Raw genomic sequence first — 18,604 nt, forward strand, 5'->3', positions numbered from 1 at the left:
TCAAAAAAAAGGTAGAGATACTTCTCATTTTGGTGATGATTTGTGTCCTTGCCGATGAATCAACTTTTGGCAAGGACTATATTTATCCTCGTCTAAAGGAATAGAGAACAACTACATAAGCTCTGACCTAGTGAAGAGTTGTTGTCCTTGCCAATAATATTTTGGCAAGGACATTTCAGTTTTTGGCATGGACTTTTATGAGGATATTTCAGTTTTTGGCAAAGACAAAAGTTCATTTTGTTGTAGTGTGTGTTGCTTAGTTTATTGACAAGTTGGTTTTTCAGCAATTCACTTCATCTCCACGTAATCTTCGTTTGCTGGACGAATAGTTTCGTATCAATCCTTTACGCATGATGGTGGTCATTTCATTTTAGGAAGTTATGGTCCCAACCTCCCGCATTGTAGCTCAATTTTACAAGCCTAAATCCAGTTAAGAATAAGTTTTTGTGTTCCCCTTGTCTGAGAAGGATCATGTTTGTATAAATCTTACTTCAGGTTGTGTTAATTGGTGTCCTTGTAATTTCAGTTGAGTTTTTGGGTTCAGATTGCTGGTTTTATACATTTTGACAGCAATCGGTGCAGCACTTCTACCATGTAATCCTTTCTTATTATTAATATAGCCCTCAGGCCTTCTCTTTTACCCAAAAAAAAATCCTACCCATTAAAAAAAAAAAAAAAAAAACCTCTCTTGAACCACTACATGATAGTTGAGTTATGATCAAATCCATTATGGCATCCAACATTTTTTTTTTTGTTTGATAAATGTATAGATGTGGAGCCACCTTCTTATCAGCTTCTTCTCATCAAAGCTGCCGGTAGCAAGGTACCAAAAAAGGAAAAAAAAGGCCGCCGGCAAAAAAAAGAAAGAAAAAAAAAAAGCCGCCGGTAGCCAAAAGCTGGTGCAAGTTGGACCAAAGACGGAAGACCATCAACGGCAAATCCTCATACCCATCCGGATGGGGTTCGGGTTGTATCATTCGCACCAAAGAACGATTGATCATCTTTGACCGTTGGATCGAACCGCCTATAGATCTCAAAGCATTCCATTTTTTTTTATTCACCAACTGCACAGCTCTCAAAGCAGGTACTGTGCGATCCAACGGTGGATTCGCGTGAATCTCTCTTTCGCGCGAGAGATACAATCCCCGTCCTCTGGATGGTCTTCTTCCTTTTTTTTTTTTGGGTAAAGATTAGGTAACTGTTCTTTGATGTGCTGGTTTAGAAGCAATCAGCTCTCAAACACACTCCCGTTTATATATCCTTTCATGTTCTCTGCTACATCCTCCAGCCCAGCTACAAAGATGGATGCAAAGGTGGCCACTGCATGGGCGGCCAGAGATCAAACGGGTGTGCTGTCTCCCTATTCATTCACTCTCAGGTCAGAACAACCAAAGCTTTAGGATAGTTTTTACTTTTTTTTTTTTTTTTTTTGTTGGTAATATAGGATAGTATAAATGGGGTCAGAAGTTCCTGTTTCTTTTAACTCTACTCTAGCTTCTTAATTTCTACATGATTTCTGGAGCCAATTTACTTTGTATATGTTTTGGTTATTTCATGATACACACAGGCCATAGAACATTCTTTAGGATCCAGTTTGGATACTGCTATAGAATTACATTGAAAATCCTATAAAATCTGTGATTGAGCCATACATTTAAGCATGACTCTGTAGCGACATAAATATCACTCAGTCCAAATTTTGTAAGATTAAAAAAAAAAAACAAACTCCATGTATCTTTTTTTTCTTACTGCAGTCCAAAAGATAGGATATAGACCGGGTTTACATAAACTCTTAGAAAATGCATATTGGATAGGCCAATGGACTTGATTTCTACAAGATTTTCAGCCTAATTTTATAAAAATATTCAAAAAGGCCTTTATAGTACCTCCTGACCATAAGATGATTTCTCTTTATTTAGTTCTCTTTCAAAGCTTTGTGAGTCTTTATACATGTAAATTTTGTTTCAAAATAAAAGATTTTATTTTTTTATCGATTTTGAAATGAAGTAGGCAAATGATTTACCGACTCCATCAACTTCAGTTCAAATAAATTCAAAGATATATATCCATCACCGAACCGATACAGGTTTCAGTTCGGCGGATCTTCATGTAACTTCTTCAATGAATCTGACTTAGATGTTTCTGGTTGTGAACATGGCTTCTAAATTGCTAGCAGTGGATTATATGATGCTATCATTGTCAGGGAAATGGGACCTGAGGACGTGCTGTTAAAGGTACTCTACTGTGGGTTAGACCACACGGATGTTCACATTGCCAGGAGCAAGGTCCACAAGGCCGTCTACCCTTTGGTCCCTGGGTTAGTTTAGATTGATGATTTTGATGTTTATATATTCAAATGAAAGAACAGAATAACCCATAAGGATTGCAGCTAATTAGCCTATCTGTCCTTTCTTCTTTATCCCTTGCTTTATAAACAAAAATAAAGAGGCATGAGGTGGTGGTGGAAATGGGGCAGCAGGTTGCAGGAAAGATCAAGGTTGGGCAGGTGGTAGGCGTTGGAGGCATTATTTGGTCGTGTGGAGATTGCAGGTTCTGCAAATCCAACAGGGAGCAATACTGCAGCAAGGCAGTGCCCACCTACAATGGTGTGGATGTCGATGGCCGGCCCACTCATCCACCATGGTGGTCAATCATAGGTCAGTAGCTCTTCCACACGTTGTTATGTATTTTTGCTCTCAAATTTCGCCATTTCGGTACTGGATGTCATGCCGATACTATTCTATTACAGTAGTAGTATATAGTCTGGTTAAGATATAGTCCAATGTATTGAGTGTTAATATGATGTATGATCAGCAACAAATAAAACAAAAACTATGAAATGTTATGTAAAATTTTTAAGAAAAATCAATTGATAACACGACAAATGAATAAAATTTTCATTAAATGATATAAGAAGTATCCTAAAAAAGCTCTAGTTTTATCAATATTAACATTAGTTTGTTGTGTGCAGATATGTGGTGAGCATACCAGAGAGATCAGCACCAGAGCTAGCCACCCCACTTTTATGTGCAGGTGTCACAGCCTACAGTCCTTGGAGACAGTTTTGTGGATTGGAGCCTGGCCTCAAGGGGGGGATCTTAGGGCTTGGTGGAGTTGGGCATGTAGGTGTGTTGATAGCAAAGGCAATGGGGCATCATGTGACTGTCATCAGCTCATCAGACAAGAAGAGAGAGGAGGCCCTGCAGCACTTGGGTGCTGATGCCTATATTGTGAGCAGTGATGCAACCAAGATGGCTGAAGCTGATGGGAGCCTTGACTATATTCTTGATACTGTTCCTGCTGTCCATTTATAGATCCATACCTCTCGCTTCTGAATCCAGATGGAAAGATCCTTCTAGTTGGTGCTGCACCCCAACCACTCTATTTCACCTGCTCGATGCTTATTTTAGGTATGCAATGCATCATTTATTTTCGTTGTATATAAATTAAGGGCATGTTTGATTGAGAGAAGTTGGGCTTGAAAATGGAAATATGAATGAGAATCTTTTGTTCCCGTTAATTGACTGAGAGGCGTCACATTTCTATTCTGATTATAGGATAAAATGTGAATATACTTCAATCCTCAGCAATCCAATCTGAACTCTCATCTAATATTCAAATCTTATTCCAATTCTAATTCTAATGACAAATTAAACATATCAGGAAATATGACCATTTTGATTCACATTCTAATCCATTCTGATTATGATTCCTATTTCGATTTTGTTCGTAAACTAAATGCACCTTGTTGGGGGATACCCACCGACCGACCGACCGACTATCGGAGGGCCCGACCTCGGGACCCCACCGACCGACCGACCGACTATCGGAGGGCCCGACCGGCTAGCGGTCCGACCGACTAACCGACGGCCCGACGAACGACTCTGACTGGCCGATCGTAAGTCGGGCGGCAGGCCAACGGACGCCATCAGCGGCTAACCACGGCCATTCCACGGTCTATTCCCGACCGACTGAACCCAGAGGTCCGGTAGCCGACCCACTTGAAGCTCGCCGACTGACGGAGGAGTCCGACGCCACTCCGCTGGCCACCGACCTTGGGTCGGCCGACTCCACCAACCGCCGTACGGCCGCCAGACGTTGTCAGCTCTGACACGGACATGCGGCACGGTTACCTAGGGGCATTGTCCCGCCGAGAGCCGGGTCAACCCTGGTGATTAGACGGCTACACGGCGACATGATGTTTTCACGGTGGCTCTGACAGCCTACAGTGAGTTGACAGTTCCTCACTTGTCCGCGCCATTGATGACGGCGCCATACCGTGCTCCACTATATATACCGGGGAAGGCAACAGTGCAAGCGGTCGATCCGCCCGTCTCTCCCACTTACGCAGGCTCGCTTCTCTCTCTCTCTCTCCCTCTCAGAGCTCTCTGTCTGCACTTCACTGTTGCCCAGTCACCTCTCTGACTTGACCGTCGGAGGGTCCCCGCCGGAGCCGCCTCCGGTCAGTGCGGACTTCCTTTTGCAGGTGCACGCTTCCCGGCGATCGGGCGACGAGGCGATTGGCCGCAACAGATTGACGCGCCAGGAAGGGGGCAACATGACAAAGACAAGAGCTCAACGATCGAGAATCACTGGGTCGGCAAGGCGTTCTTCCCGTCGGGAAGAGGCCTCTCCACCACCACCGGCGGCGGAGCCTAGCTCTCCGCGCCCTGCAGTGACTACGGAGGCGCAGATTGCGGCCATTGTACGGCAGATGACCGTACTGACCGACGCAGTCAAAAGCCTCCAGCAACAACCGGCGGCCCGACCTATGCCTTCCAGGAGCAGCCGCCGACGGTCGCGCCGACCCCTGCCGCCTCCAGGCGAGCACTCCCAACAGCGCTCCCACGGGGAGGAGGAGGGTCGACCTCGGCGCGACGACCGACGGTCCCAGCGGCCCTCTCCTTCCCCGTTGGAACGGGCGAGGAAGGAAAAGCGGCCGCGCACACCGTCGGCCTCTCCTTCAGAGTCTTCCGGAGGCTCCACCCCTGGGGTCTCCCAGCATCGACGAGCGGACGACTACGAGCGGCGGTTCGAGGAGATCGACCGCCGACTCGCCCAACTGCAGATGGACGGCCAGAAGTCTTCGAACGACGTCGACTTCCAGACCGCCCAACCTCTCTCCTGACTGGTCCTCGACGAGCCGATTCCCGGTCGGTTCAAGATGCCGCACGTGGAGCCCTACGACGGCTCCACCGACCCAGTCGACCACCTCGAGAGCTACAAAGCTCTCATGACGATTCAAGGGGCAACCGACGCTCTTTTCTGCATCGGCTTCCCCGCGACGCTCCGCAAGGCTGCCAGGGCTTGGTACTCCGGTCTTCGATCGGGCAGTATCCATTCCTTTGCGCAGCTCGAGCATTCGTTCGTGGCCCATTTCAGCACCAGCCGAAAGCCGCCGCGAACGTCGGATAGCCTTTTCTCCCTCAAGCAGGGGGAAAACGAGACGCTCCGACACTTCGTGGCGCGATTCAACGCGGCCACGCTCGAGGTTCGGGACCTCAACGAAGACATGGCGGTCTCAGCCATGAAGAGGGGCCTGAGGTCGTCCCGATTTACTTATTCTCTGGACAAGACCCTCCCCCAAACATACGTCGAGCTACTGGAGCGCGCATACAAGTACATGCGCGCGGACGAAGGAGCGTCCGACCGACGCCTGGTCGAGCCCAGGGGTCCGAAGGAGAAGCGAAGAAAAGGTCGGGAGCCCGCCGAACCAAGCAGGCCCACGGCCGGTAGTCGGCTTTCTCCACCCCGACAGATCCAAAAATCACCCCGCCGACAGACTCCGAGGTCGGTGCGTCCCAGGTATGACTCCTATACTCCTCTCTCCGCTCCCCGTGCGCAGATCTTGATGGAGATCGAAGGGAAGGAATACCTGCGACGGCCTCCGCCTCTGAAGGCAAAGGGCCTCGACCATCGGAAGTACTGCCGGTTCCATCGGAGCCACGGCCACGACACGGAGCGATGCATCCAGTTGAAGGATGAGATCGAAAATCTCATCCGCCGGGGGTATCTCGGCAAGTTTCGAAAGGGTCCGCCGACCCGACCGACTGCCGATCGACGTCTCCAGCCGACTGAAGAAGCACCGACTAACCAGCCGACGGCCGGGGTCATCAACATGATTTCCAAGCGGCTGGGATCGGGGACGTCTACAGGGGGGAGCCGACGAAAAAGCCACGACCGAACGACGTAATCACCTTCGCGGAAGACGACGTTCGGGGCATCCAGACTCCCCACGACGACGCTGTTGTTGTGTCGGCGACAATAGCCAATTATGATGTAAAACGAATTTTTGTTGATAATGGAAGTTCGACAAATGTTTTGTTTTACTCGACCTTCTCTCGAATGCGACTACCGACGGATCGACTTAGTAGGGTCTCCACGCCCTTGATCGGCTTCGCCGGAGACGCCGTCACGACAGAAGGAGAAGTCACCCTGCCCGTGACGGTCGGTACCGAACCACGGCAAAGCACGGTCTCCCTCATTTTCGCGGTCGTCCAAATTCCTTCAGCCTACAACGCCATACTCGGGCGACCCGGACTGAACGCCCTCAGGGCGATCGTCTCGACGTACCATCTCCTTGTTCGATTCCCGACCAAAAACGGAGTCGGAGAGATGCGCGGAGATCAACAGCTCGCCCGACGATGCTTTCAAATCTCCGCCCAAAGCGACAAGACAAAGGATCCCCTGATAATTGACAAACTGGATCAACGGGAGGAGGAAGAGCGGGGTTCGCCGGCCGAGCAGCTCGAGGCGATCCCGATAGGAGAAAATCCCGATAGAAAAGTTTGGATCGGGTCTCAATTGCCCGACACCGAGCGACATCGACTGGCAGAATTGCTGACGGCCAATGCCGACGTATTCGCATGGTCGGCAGCAGATATGTCGGGCATCCCTCCGGAAACAATGACTCACCGACTCAACATCGACCCGACGATGAAGCCGGTGAGGCAGAAGAAAAGGTCCTTCGCCCCAGAAAGGCAGAAGGCCATCGACGAGGAAGTGGACAAGCTGCTCGAGGCGGGCTTCATTCGGGAATCCACGTACCCCGATTGGCTCGCCAATGTCGTCATGGTCAAGAAAGCCAACGGGAAGTGGAGGATCTGCATCGACTACACCGACCTCAACCGAGCGTGCCCGAAGGATAGCTTTCCGCTCCCGAAGATCGACCAGCTGGTGGATGCGACGTCCGGATTTCGACTGCTCAGCTTCATGGACGCCTTCGCCGGGTACAATCAGATCCGGATGGCGCCTGAAGACGAGGAGCACACCGCGTTCGTGACCCCCAAGGGCCTCTACTGTTATCGGGTGATGCCCTTTGGATTGAAGAATGCCGGCGCCACCTACCAGCGACTCGTCAACAAGGTCTTCAAAGACCAGATCGGGCGTAACATGGAGGTGTACGTGGACGACATGCTGGTAAAGAGCATGCAGATCCCGGACCATGTTCAGGACCTCGAGGAGACCTTCCGCACCCTTCGACGACACCGAATGAAGCTCAATCCGACCAAATGCGCCTTCGGGGTGACCTCGGGGAAGTTCCTCGGATTCCTCGTTTCTCAGAGAGGGATCGAGGCCAACCCTGAGAAGATAAAGGCGATCCTCGACATGCGTCATCCGAACACCAAGAAGGAGGTCCAACAACTGAACGGGAGAATCGTCGCTCTTAGCCGATTCATTTCCCGATCAGCTGAAAGGTGCCTCCCGTTCTTCAAAACCCTGCGCCAGGCAAACGGTTTCTCTTGGTCGGATGAATGCGAACAGGCCTTTGAAGACCTGAAGAGGTACTTGGCTTGCCCGCCGCTGCTCGTAAAGCCGCAGCTCGGGGAGACCTTGTATCTCTACTTGGCCACATCTCCTGAGGCGATCAGTTCGGTGCTCGTTCGGGAAAACGAGTGCCGAACCCATCAGCCCATCTACTACATCAGCAAAGTGCTCCACGGTGCCGAAGCCAGATACTCGGAGACGGAAAAGATGGTCTTCGCCCTGACCGTCTCCGCGCAACGGCTCCGACCATACTTCCAGGCCCACGCCATCGTGGTACTCACCAACCAGCCCCTGAGGGCCGTACTGCGCCGACCCGACACATCCGGACGACTCGCTAAATGGGCGATGAAGCTTAGCGAGTTCGACATTCAGTACCGACCAAGGCCTGCCTTGAAGGCTCAGGTCTTGGCCGACTTCATCGCCGAATGCCCGACAACCGACAAGAGGTCGGGAGCTGAAGGCTCGGGACGAGATTCGGTCTTTGAGCGGGACCCGATCTCCACCTGGGTACTTCACATCGATGGAGCCTCCAACGCTCAGGAAAGCGGGGCCGGGCTCCTGCTCACGAACTCGGATGGTGTAGTCACCGAATACGCCCTCCGGTTCGACTTCAAGGCCTCCAACAATCAAGCCGAATACGAGGCGCTCCTCGCGGGCTTGAGGATGGCGAAAGAATTGGGCGTCGACAGCCTCCGGCATTCTCCGACTCTCAGCTGATCGTGGGGCAGGTCAAGGGCGACTTCGAGGCGCGAGATCCGACCATGATCAAGTATCTTCAGAAGGTAAAGGATCTCGTGGCCCGCCTCGAGTATTTCGAGATCTCCCACATCCCCAGGACGGAGAACGCCCGTGCCGATGCTCTCTCCAGATTGGCAACGTCGGCCTATGATTCTTTGGGTCGGACGTTTGTCGAAAACCTCCAACAGCCGAGCATTGATCGGGTCGAAGAAGTGCAGCAGCTAACGTCCGAACCAAGTTGGATGGACCCGATCGTCCGGTACCTGTCCGACGGGACCAGTCCCGAAGATCCCGCGGAGGCCAAGCGACTCCGATGGTCGGCGTCACAATATGTGATCATGGACGGCCGACTCTACAAGAGGTCGTTCTCCCTTTCTCTGCTCAGGTGCTTGGGACCGACCGACGCTGACTACGCCCTCCGAGAGGTTCACGAAGGAATTTGTGGGAATCACTTGGGGGGCAAGTCCTTAGCCTTCAAGGTCTTACGACAGGGCTACTACTGGCCGACCATGAGGAAGGATGCGGCCGAGTTGTCCGAAGGTGCGAGCCATGCCAGAAGTATGCCAATATTCAGCACCAACCGGCCAGCCAAATCGCTCCCATTGTCGCTCCGTGGCCCTTCGCTCAGTGGGAGTCGATATTCTCGGCCCATTCCCACCGGCGTCGGGCCAAAGGAAGTTCATCGTTGTCGCCATCGACTACTTCACGAAGTGGGTCGAGGCCGAGCCCTTGGCGCAGATCACCGAGCGGAAGATGGAGGACTTCGTCCAAAAGTCCATCATCTTCAGGTTCGGATTGCCGCACACCATCATCACCGACAACGGACGGCAATTCGACAACCAAGACTTCAAGGACTTCTGCGCCAGGTTCCACATCCGTCATCGACTAACTTCAGTCGGGCACCCACAGTCCAATGGTGAGGTTGAGGTGACGAACCGAACCTTGCTCCATGGACTCAAGACCCGACTGAACGAAGCCAAGGGCCTCTGGGTCGACGAGCTGGCTCCGTCCTATGGGCTTACCGAACGACCCCCCGTGTCCCGACCGGAGAGTCACCGTTCAGTTTGGCCTACGGACAGGAGCCATGATCCCGCTCGAGGTTGGCCTGCCATCTTCAAGGGTCGAGCAGTACCGCGAGCCGGACAACTCCGAAAGCCGGAGAGCCGACCTAGATCTTCTCCCCGAACTGCGAGATGAGGCTCAAATTCGAATGGCCTCCTACCGACAGAGGGTCGCCCGGTACTACAACGCCAAGGTCAGACCAAAGCTCTTTAAACCTGGCGACCTAGTCTTGAGGAAGGCGGAGGTGTCAAAGCCCTTGGACCAAGGGAAGTTGGCTCCCAACTGGGAAGGACCCTACAAGGTTGCTGACACCTTCGGGCCGAGGGCCTACCGACTGGAGACCCTTGAGGGGAAACCCATTCCCCGGACTTGGAACGCCGACAACTTGAAGCTGTATTACCAGTAAATTCTGTAATCCAATCGTTGGAATACAAGTTCGGTTTGAAAAATCGGAGTTCTAACCCTTCGACTACTGATCGGCGCTCAGCCCCGACGCATCGACGCGGACCTGGCACCGACGACACATCGGCCCCTTACACGGACCGATGCATCTACGATGGCGGGAGTTTATACTCTCTACGGTCGAATTTTCGGGCATATCCATCGGCCGACTGATCGATCGGGCCCCGACCGAAGAAAGGCTAAAAGCCCACGCGGCTGTTGCCGCGACGTTCCGACCAGGCTACGGCCGTCGAGGGATATTCGGCTTACCACCGTCTATCATATGACGCGACCTTAGTCGCACCCACTACTCGCCGACCGACCTTCGGTCGGCTGAACGACACTCGGTTTGCCACCGTCTGTCGAAGGACATGAGAACCCGACGCAAGAGCTTGGGGATCCGACTTACTATCGCTCCCCCGACACTGCGCCGGTCGATGTTCGACTGAACGCATCTACGGAAGTCCGACTTAACAGATGCTACGGCCGGTCGAGGGATATTCGGCTTACCACCGTCTATCATATGACGCGACCTTAGTCGCACCCACTACTCGCCGACCGACCTTCGTCGGCTGAACGACACTCGGTTTGCCACCGTCTGTCGAAGGACATGAGAACCCGACGCAAGAGCTTGGGGATCCGACTTACTATCGCTCCCCCGACACTGCGCCGGTCGATGTTCGACTGAACGCATCTACGGAAGTCCGACTTAACAGATGCGCCCGAGTAGCGACTACAATTATTGAAAACCGACCTAAAGTCGGGATACAAGCTACTTCGGAACTGTGCAAGCCGGTTAGGTCTTACCGACTTACCCGAGTTGGCAACTTCTCTAAGTTGGTGACTTGGGTTCGACATTACAGCGATAAGAAACGTTACAAACAAGAAGGAAAAGAGACAATTTCATTCATTGATTAAAAGAGATTACAAAGTCGGGCCGAAGCCGATTACATGTATTTTCAAGAAAAAACAAAAGGAAGACAGTCGGCTGGACCGATCATTCGTCCTGGATAATCTCTTCGACCGACGGGGGATCGGGAAGAATCGGCGTCTCGACCATAAGCGGCGATGGGTCGGCGGCCGAAGGATGTCCTTCAGTCGGCAAGGGACCTCCGGTCGGCTCCTGCTCCGGAACGGCTTCCTCCGTTGGGATGATGCCTCCCGACAGATGGTCGGCCTCCTCTTCGGTTCCCTCCTCTTCGGCGAGTAGCGGTGCGACTCGGCTGACGTCCACCTCCGGGTACAAGGTATGGACGGCATCCCGACCGTCCTCAAACCCGACCCTGTAGGAGGCGAAGCCCGACTCGAGCATCTCCTCCTTGTACTGGTCGGAGGCCCGGAAGTCTTCGACCGCGCGGTCGGCCGACTCCCTCGCCGACCGTACTTCGTCCTCGGTATGGGCCAGCTCCTCCCTCGCCAACTCCGCCTCGGCCCTGGCAATTTCGGCGTCGATTTGGGCGATGGACAAGTCCTCTTCGGTTTCCGCGAGCTTCTCCAGGCTGACCCGAAGTTGCTCGCGTTCCCCTTGGAGTTCGGAGGTGGCACTGTCCCGTTCGCGTCGAAGACGACGCACGACCCGACCTTTGTGCTTGGCCTCCTTCTTGGCCGACTTTAGTTCGGCCATAAGCCGGGAGACCTCGTCCGTCAACTTGGCCTCCCGGTCGACCGACTCCTGCAGTTGGTCGACCAGCCTCCCTCTCTCGGCCTCGGCCGCTGCCGACCTTTCCTTGAAGGCTGCCCGAACGTCGCCGAACCTTCGGTATCCGGCCTCCAACTCGGACATGGTGAAGATCAACTGCCGACGGAAAAAAGATTTGTCAGAATTATATGGCAGGCGAAAATTCTTCTAAGGAGAAAGGTGACGCGAAGCTTACCTCCACCATCGACGGGTAGAACCGCGACAGCATCTCGGTCACCTGCCGAGATCGCAGCGACTGGACGTCGGTAGGGAGGAGGATCCCCTGGCACAACCTCCTCGCAAGGTTGTGGTCGGCCAAGGCCGATGCACCCTCGGGGTAGTATGCGCTGGGGGGCATTGATCTCTCCTCCTCCGAGGGCTCCATCGGGGCTTTCCCCCGATCAGCTGCCCCGACCGACGGGGCTGGCAGCGATGGGACGCTGGAGTTCGACCCGACGCCCCCGTTGCGCCGGCGGACGCCTCCGGACGATGTTCGGCTTCCCGAACGACGTCCGGCTCCGCCCGCGGCGGCGAAACCGCCGACACTCCTTCGGCCACTTCCTCGGCCGGCCTCTCCTCGACTCGCCTCTCCTCCACTCGGACAGTCGGAGCCGCGAGGGCTATGATTGGCTCCGACCCCTCGGTCGCCGACGCTTCCACGGTCGGCGGGACTGGGGCTGATCTCTTGGAAGGCGCGAAGGGCCAGCCCCCGACGCTGGCCTCTTCCTCGCGGCGGCAAACTGACGAATTTTGGCGTCGTCGGCCTCATCCTCGCGGTGTCCCTGCAAAACCGACCAATGTTAAAGGTCGGACCAGAATTACCCTAATACCGAACAAAAAGAAAAGCTGGGGAATCGGGCGATACCTATTCGGGGGACCAGACTCAGGCCGGCATCATAGAGAGCTTGCTCGGTAACAAGCTCCCTCTGCTTCGGGACCAACATGTCTTTGAGTCGGTGGAAGTCCTCCCGGTCGTCCACGTCGACCCGACTGTTGTCGTTGGCCTCATTCGGGGTACGCCCCAGCGAGAAGGAAAGCCCCAAGAGGAGGAAGAGGAAACAAGAAAAACTGATTCTTCCATCCATGAATGGACGATGGAAGACCGGTTATGAAGGCAAGACCCTTCCGGGGGTTGAAGAGCCACCACCCTCGGGCCTTAGGGTGGGGTCGGAGCACGAAGAAGGCCCGGAAGAGGGAAACGCGGGGTTGGTCGGCAAGAGCTGACACAACAGCGCGAAAGAAATGATTAGCCGGACAGAGTTCGGCGCCAGTTGCGCCGGACAGAGTCCGTAGTAATCAAGCAGATTCCGGACGAACTCCGGAATCGGAAGTCGAAGACCCGCACGAAGGTCCTCAACATACAGCCCCAGGTCGCCGGGCGAGGGTTGTTGACCCGACCGCCGCCCCTGGAGCATAGAGCCGAAACTGCTCCGGGATGCGATAGTGCTCCCGAAGCTGATCGACGTTCGCCCCGAAAGCGAGGAGGCCTCATCTTCCGGAGCCGATCGGTGTCGTCGGTCGGGTTCCCCGACCGAGCTCCCTGAGTCGGTTTCCTGGTCATTGTGCAGGAACCAAAGAAGGGAAAGAAGAGAAGAAAGCAAGAAGGGGAAGGAGGACCACGAACCCGATGGACCCTCCGGAAGTAGAGAAGAGCTCTGCCCGCGACGACCGAGAAATCGCCCGGACAGAGTTTCCCCAGCAAATGGCAAATGTGGGTCAGGGTCCGGGAGGTCCTATATATATAGGGCGACCGACGGCCGAAATGCTTCCGCGCCGACCAAGGTCCCCCAGATGCGCGACGCGTGGCGCCCGCCGGTTGGCTAAGGATTCGGCGCGCTTCGCCTCGGACGCCCGCACCGTCCGCATTAAATGCCGGAGCGGGCGCCGGCCAACCACCTTGACACGCGGCGCGTGGGGGTTGGCTCCGCAGTCGGCCGCCCGCGCCGGTCCGCATTCCCGATGGGACGCCTCACCCGCGATCGGCGCCGAATATCCGATCGACTGACGCCGTATCGTCCGGCACCCGATCTTCTGACACCGACGTGACGACTGACGACGACAAGACGCGGCGTCCGGCACCGGACGCCGGCGTGACTTCTGGCATCGACTAGACGTTCGGATCACTAGGGATTCGTGAGGTGTCAGACAACGGATCAGCCGCGGTACGGTCGGATCTGCACATGCGACAAATCCACTCCCAGTCGCCCGGCCTTACTACCCGAATGAAGGCATCGGCCAGCTCTCCACCCGACTTAGGAGTGGAGGGGGCAACTGTTGGGGGATACCCACCGACGACGACCGACGACTATCGGAGGGCCCGACCTCGGGACCCCACCGACCGACCGACCGACTATCGGAGGGCCCGACCGGCTAGCGGTCCGACCGACTAACCGACGGCCCGACGAACGACTCTGACTGGCCGATCGTAAGTCGGGCGGCAGGCCAACGAACGCCATCAGCGGCTAACCACGGCCATTCCACGGTCTATTCCCGACCGACTGAACCCAGAGGTCCGGTAGCCGACCCACTTGAAGCTCGCCGACTGACGGAGGAGTCCGACGCCACTCCGCTGGCCACCGACCTTGGGTCGGCCGACTCCACCAACCGCCGTACGGCCGCCAGACGTTGTCAGCTCTGACACGGACATGCGGCACGGTTACCTAGGGGCATTGTCCCGCCGAGAGCCGGGTCAACCCTGGTGATTAGACGGCTACACGGCGACATGATGTTTTTACGGCGGCTCTGACAGCCTACAGTGAGTTGACAGTTCCTCACTTGTCCGCCCATTGATGACGGCGCCATACCGTGCTCCACTATATATACCGGGGAAGGCAACAGTGCAAGGGGTCGATCCGCCCGTCTCTCCCACTTACGCAGGCTCGCTTTTCTCTCTCTCTCCCTCTCAGAGCTCTCTGTCTGCACTTCACTGTTGCCCAGTCACCTCTCTGACTTGACCGTCGAGGTCCCCGCCGGAGCCGCCTCCGGTCAGTGCGGACTTCCTTTTGCAGGTGCACGCTTCCCGACGATCGAGCGACGAGGCGATTGGCCGCAACACACCTTAAAGTAATTCATGTAGTTATTTAGGACACATTAATATTGATCTTTTTACCTGACATTCTTACTGTTTTCGGACAAGGATTGACAAAAATCTTGCTGCAATGATGAATATTGTTACAACAATGTTATCTATATTGAGATGACTATATACCAGTCTAATCGGTCAGATATATGGTTACCACTGTAATGCAAACTCTTGGAAGCTGAACTACTACACCCCTTTGGCTCCACCTTCTTGATAACTACTAAACTGCCATTCTACACCTCATCAATTTATAACGCTGGACATTTTTACACTCTCTCTCACTCTCAAGCCCTTTATGACCACATGCATTCTGATGCGAAATGAAAACTATTCAGTTAAACTCACTAATTTGGTACCTTCAATATAGTTAATCACTTTGTTTCTAGGTTACTAAGTTTATGATTACCTTCCCAGAATTTACTTGCATATTGTTACTTCATTCAGGGAGGAAGACAATCACAGGTAGTTTCATTGGGAGCATAGCAGAGACACAAGAGTTATTAGAGTTTTGGGCAGACAAGGATTTGACATCGAAGATTGAGGTAGTACCCATGGATTATGTGAACAAGGCAGTAGAGAGAATGGAAAAGAATGATGTTAGATACCGATTCATCTTGGATGTGGCAGGAAGCTATAATAAAAAATGACTTACCATATTGTTAATAATGTAAGAGAAATAAAAGTTCTCCACATACATAAGTTGGTGCATGCTTCATAAACTGTAACCTGTAAGTTGATGAGATTTTATGCTTCAGTAAATAATTTAATGGTTGTCACAATGCCTAATGTGACAGAACATCTTGCAAGCATGTATGTAAAACTGAAAAATGTCTTCTGATATACATGGCTATAAAAATAGTTTTGCTGTTACATTGTGGATTCTGTTACAAGAAGGAAAGACTAGAAATACGGATTCTCTGTTACTCTCATGGTTATTCACATTTATGTCTGCAAGAAATCTCATTACTATGAATATTACAGTTAGATTTCAGGATAGATTAATGGGATGTATTTTGAATTCTTTGTTTCTCTCATGGATTATTCACCTTAGAGCTTCATGTGAGTCTCCAAGCCCTCCTCTCAGGTACGTCGCATCTAGGAATAGCCATAGATAACACTGTTTGTCAACCACATCCAAACAATTGAGACACAAGTGGAGCGTTCCACCTATTCTCATCCGGGAGAGAAAAGATCACACACGCGAATGCGAGACACAACCTCTTGGTTGACCATAGCAGGCTAATGAATCAAAGCATCTTATATATCCAACTATCCTCCATGATATCCATTGATCTCCATTGCTGCTGGAGCACCCAATGTTAGCCATCATCAATGAAATATGGGCACATATCTCTCTCCAAATAAATGAACAATTATGATCTAGTTAAAAGACTTTACCGCAAATAATCATGGTTCATACTTATAGCTTTTATTACTGTTATTGCTGCAAGGCTCCAGAGGAAAGTCGGTGAGATCGGTGGTAGACCAAACTGGAGTATTGCTGAAGACCAGATTGATATAGACCACAAATGAACTTACAAAAGAAGTCCTAAGAGCATTAGGGTATCCTCCAGTTTAGGACCCTCCGATGATTAAGTCAGTCGAGATCTTAAGAATGAATAGTAGAAATAGAAAAGCTGGAAGATAAGAAGAGAGATTTGGATGAGCAGAATGATAACTCTTATTCCCTTCAGTTGGGAGCGGAAAGAAATTTAGCAGAGTTTTAGCTCTATGAGTTGTGACTTACTTTGGAGAATATCTTGTCCTTTATATAGAGAGAGCTTGCTTAGGCTGTTAGACCATTAGAAGAGTTTTTAGGCTGTTAGTTTGTTATAACAGAATGAAGATCGTAAATTATTTATCTACGTGGTAATTAGTTATAGTATAGCTGAAAGACAGCTGCTGTTGAGTTGGATAAGAGCTGTAAGGTAACCGTCTGTGTGTTAGGATTACATCAATTCTGTATTGATGTCCCTTATGATAGATCGCAAAATAACCGAGCTGATTATCATGTTTTATCAAGAATCAATTTTGATCAGTTCAAAATGGTATAGAGTTAAGCTGAAGGTTTAGGCAAATCGATACTTGATCGACTTGACTTGAAAATATACCAACAACTGTATTCCATAGACAAGCAAAAGTCCCGCTGCATGTCCAGCTATTACAGCTTCCATTTGATCAACAAAAATTGAATCTCTGAATCCCCGTCTCATTGATTGGCATACCAATTCCCAAGATACTAGGTGCATTTCTCTTAACCTTATAACATCCATCCGCTCCCAAGTTCTGTAAGGATTTCAATAAGATGGTATTCATCACGAGTTAAAGTGAAATGGAGTTGAGCCCGGATGTCACCAAAGATCACCCTGTTTTATGTTATTTATCATAACAAGATAACGGGGGTGACCGAAATTGTTATAACAACCTTTGTACCGGTCATGGACTTACACCACCATTATATAAATACAATCATTAAAATGACGTCCATTCAATTTCTTGATAAAAAAATAAATACTTCAATATTTCAGGTTCAAACAGAGAACCGACCCTGTCCAAAGCCCAAAGCCCAATCCAATATGTGGCAAAGATTAGGATAGGGTTCTTCCCCGCGCTCCCTCCATTCATCTTTCCCCTTCTCTTCCCTCCTCTCATCAATCCCCATTCTCTCAGTCCATTCCCTCCTCCCGAAGGCCGAATCCCAAGGAATTTGAAATCCGAGGCGAGCTTAAAGACCATAAACATGGCGAGCACGGTCATGGCCTCCTCCTCTTCCGCCGCTACCTCCCAAGTCCTCTCCAATGGCAGAAGAACACCCGCCCTCCCTCTCCCCTCCCACTCATCCCCAAAGTCGTCGTCGCGGCCGCCAAATCCGACTCCCGCAGGACCGCTACCACCAACAAAACCTCCCTTCTCGGCGCCTCCTCGACTCCCTGCCCCAAAAGGCAGCCGCGATCGCCGCCGCAGCGGCAGCCGTATCGCCGCTGCCGGCGCTGGCGAGCAGATGGAGAAGCGGCGCTGTTCGACTTCAACCTGACCCTTCCGGCGATCGCGGTGGAGTTTCTGCTATTGATGGTGGCGCTGGACAAGCTTTATTTCACGCCGCTGGGGAAGTTCATGGACGAGCGGGACTCAACGATCCGCGCGAAGCTGGGGAGGTGAAGGACACGTCGGAGGACGTGAAGCAGCTGGAGGAGCAGGCGGCCGGTGATGCGGGCGGCGCGGCGAGATCTCGCGGCGCTGAACAAGATGAAGAAGGAGACGTCGGCTGAGCTGGAGCAGAAGCTCGCCGAGGGCCGAAGCGAGTGGAGGCGGAGCTCGCCGAGGCGCTCCAGAATCTGGAGAAGCAGAAGGAGGATACCATCAAGGGATGGACTCCCAAATCGCCCCCTCAGCGACGAGATCGTCAAGAAAGTCCTCCCCATGGCCTGACAGGTGTTCGATGTTTGCTTGCTTACCCCTCTCCCCTTCTACTTATTACCTCTTCCTAACTCTCTCCTCTCCCCTTTTCTTGGTAACATCCTCTTGCTCCCCTCATTTCTATTGCTATTTTGAAATATGAAGTCAAATTGCAAGGGATTTAATGGTGAAATATCCGACGTGCAAGTCTCCGAATTCAATGACGTTACCATAAAAAAATAATGATATAATAAATAAAATAAAGTCAACCACTTCTGTGCCAATGGGCTGTCAAAACTAACTCATTTTATCTTTTTGATTGCGACCATTCCAATGAAATGAAATGGATCTTACCGCATACATGACTACAGCCTAATCTTTGTTGGAGAGGCAATTACTTCTACATGACATGGTTCTAGTAGGATAGGTTTTACCTGACT

General features: G+C 52.0%; 2 pseudogenes; both read left to right on the top strand.

The window, feature by feature from the left end:
• The first annotated feature begins 1,301 nt into the window (after positions 1 to 1,301).
• Positions 1,302 to 15,415, top strand: LOC140859622 (probable cinnamyl alcohol dehydrogenase; annotated as a pseudogene).
• Positions 15,416 to 17,324: 1,909 nt separating this feature from the next.
• On the top strand, positions 17,325 to 18,203 carry LOC140851281 (ATP synthase subunit b', chloroplastic-like; annotated as a pseudogene).
• Positions 18,204 to 18,604: the final 401 nt, after the last annotated feature.

The sequence above is a fragment of the Elaeis guineensis genome, chromosome 8, assembly GCF_000442705.2.
Source record: "Elaeis guineensis isolate ETL-2024a chromosome 8, EG11, whole genome shotgun sequence".
Classification (NCBI taxonomy): Eukaryota; Viridiplantae; Streptophyta; class Magnoliopsida; order Arecales; family Arecaceae; genus Elaeis; species Elaeis guineensis.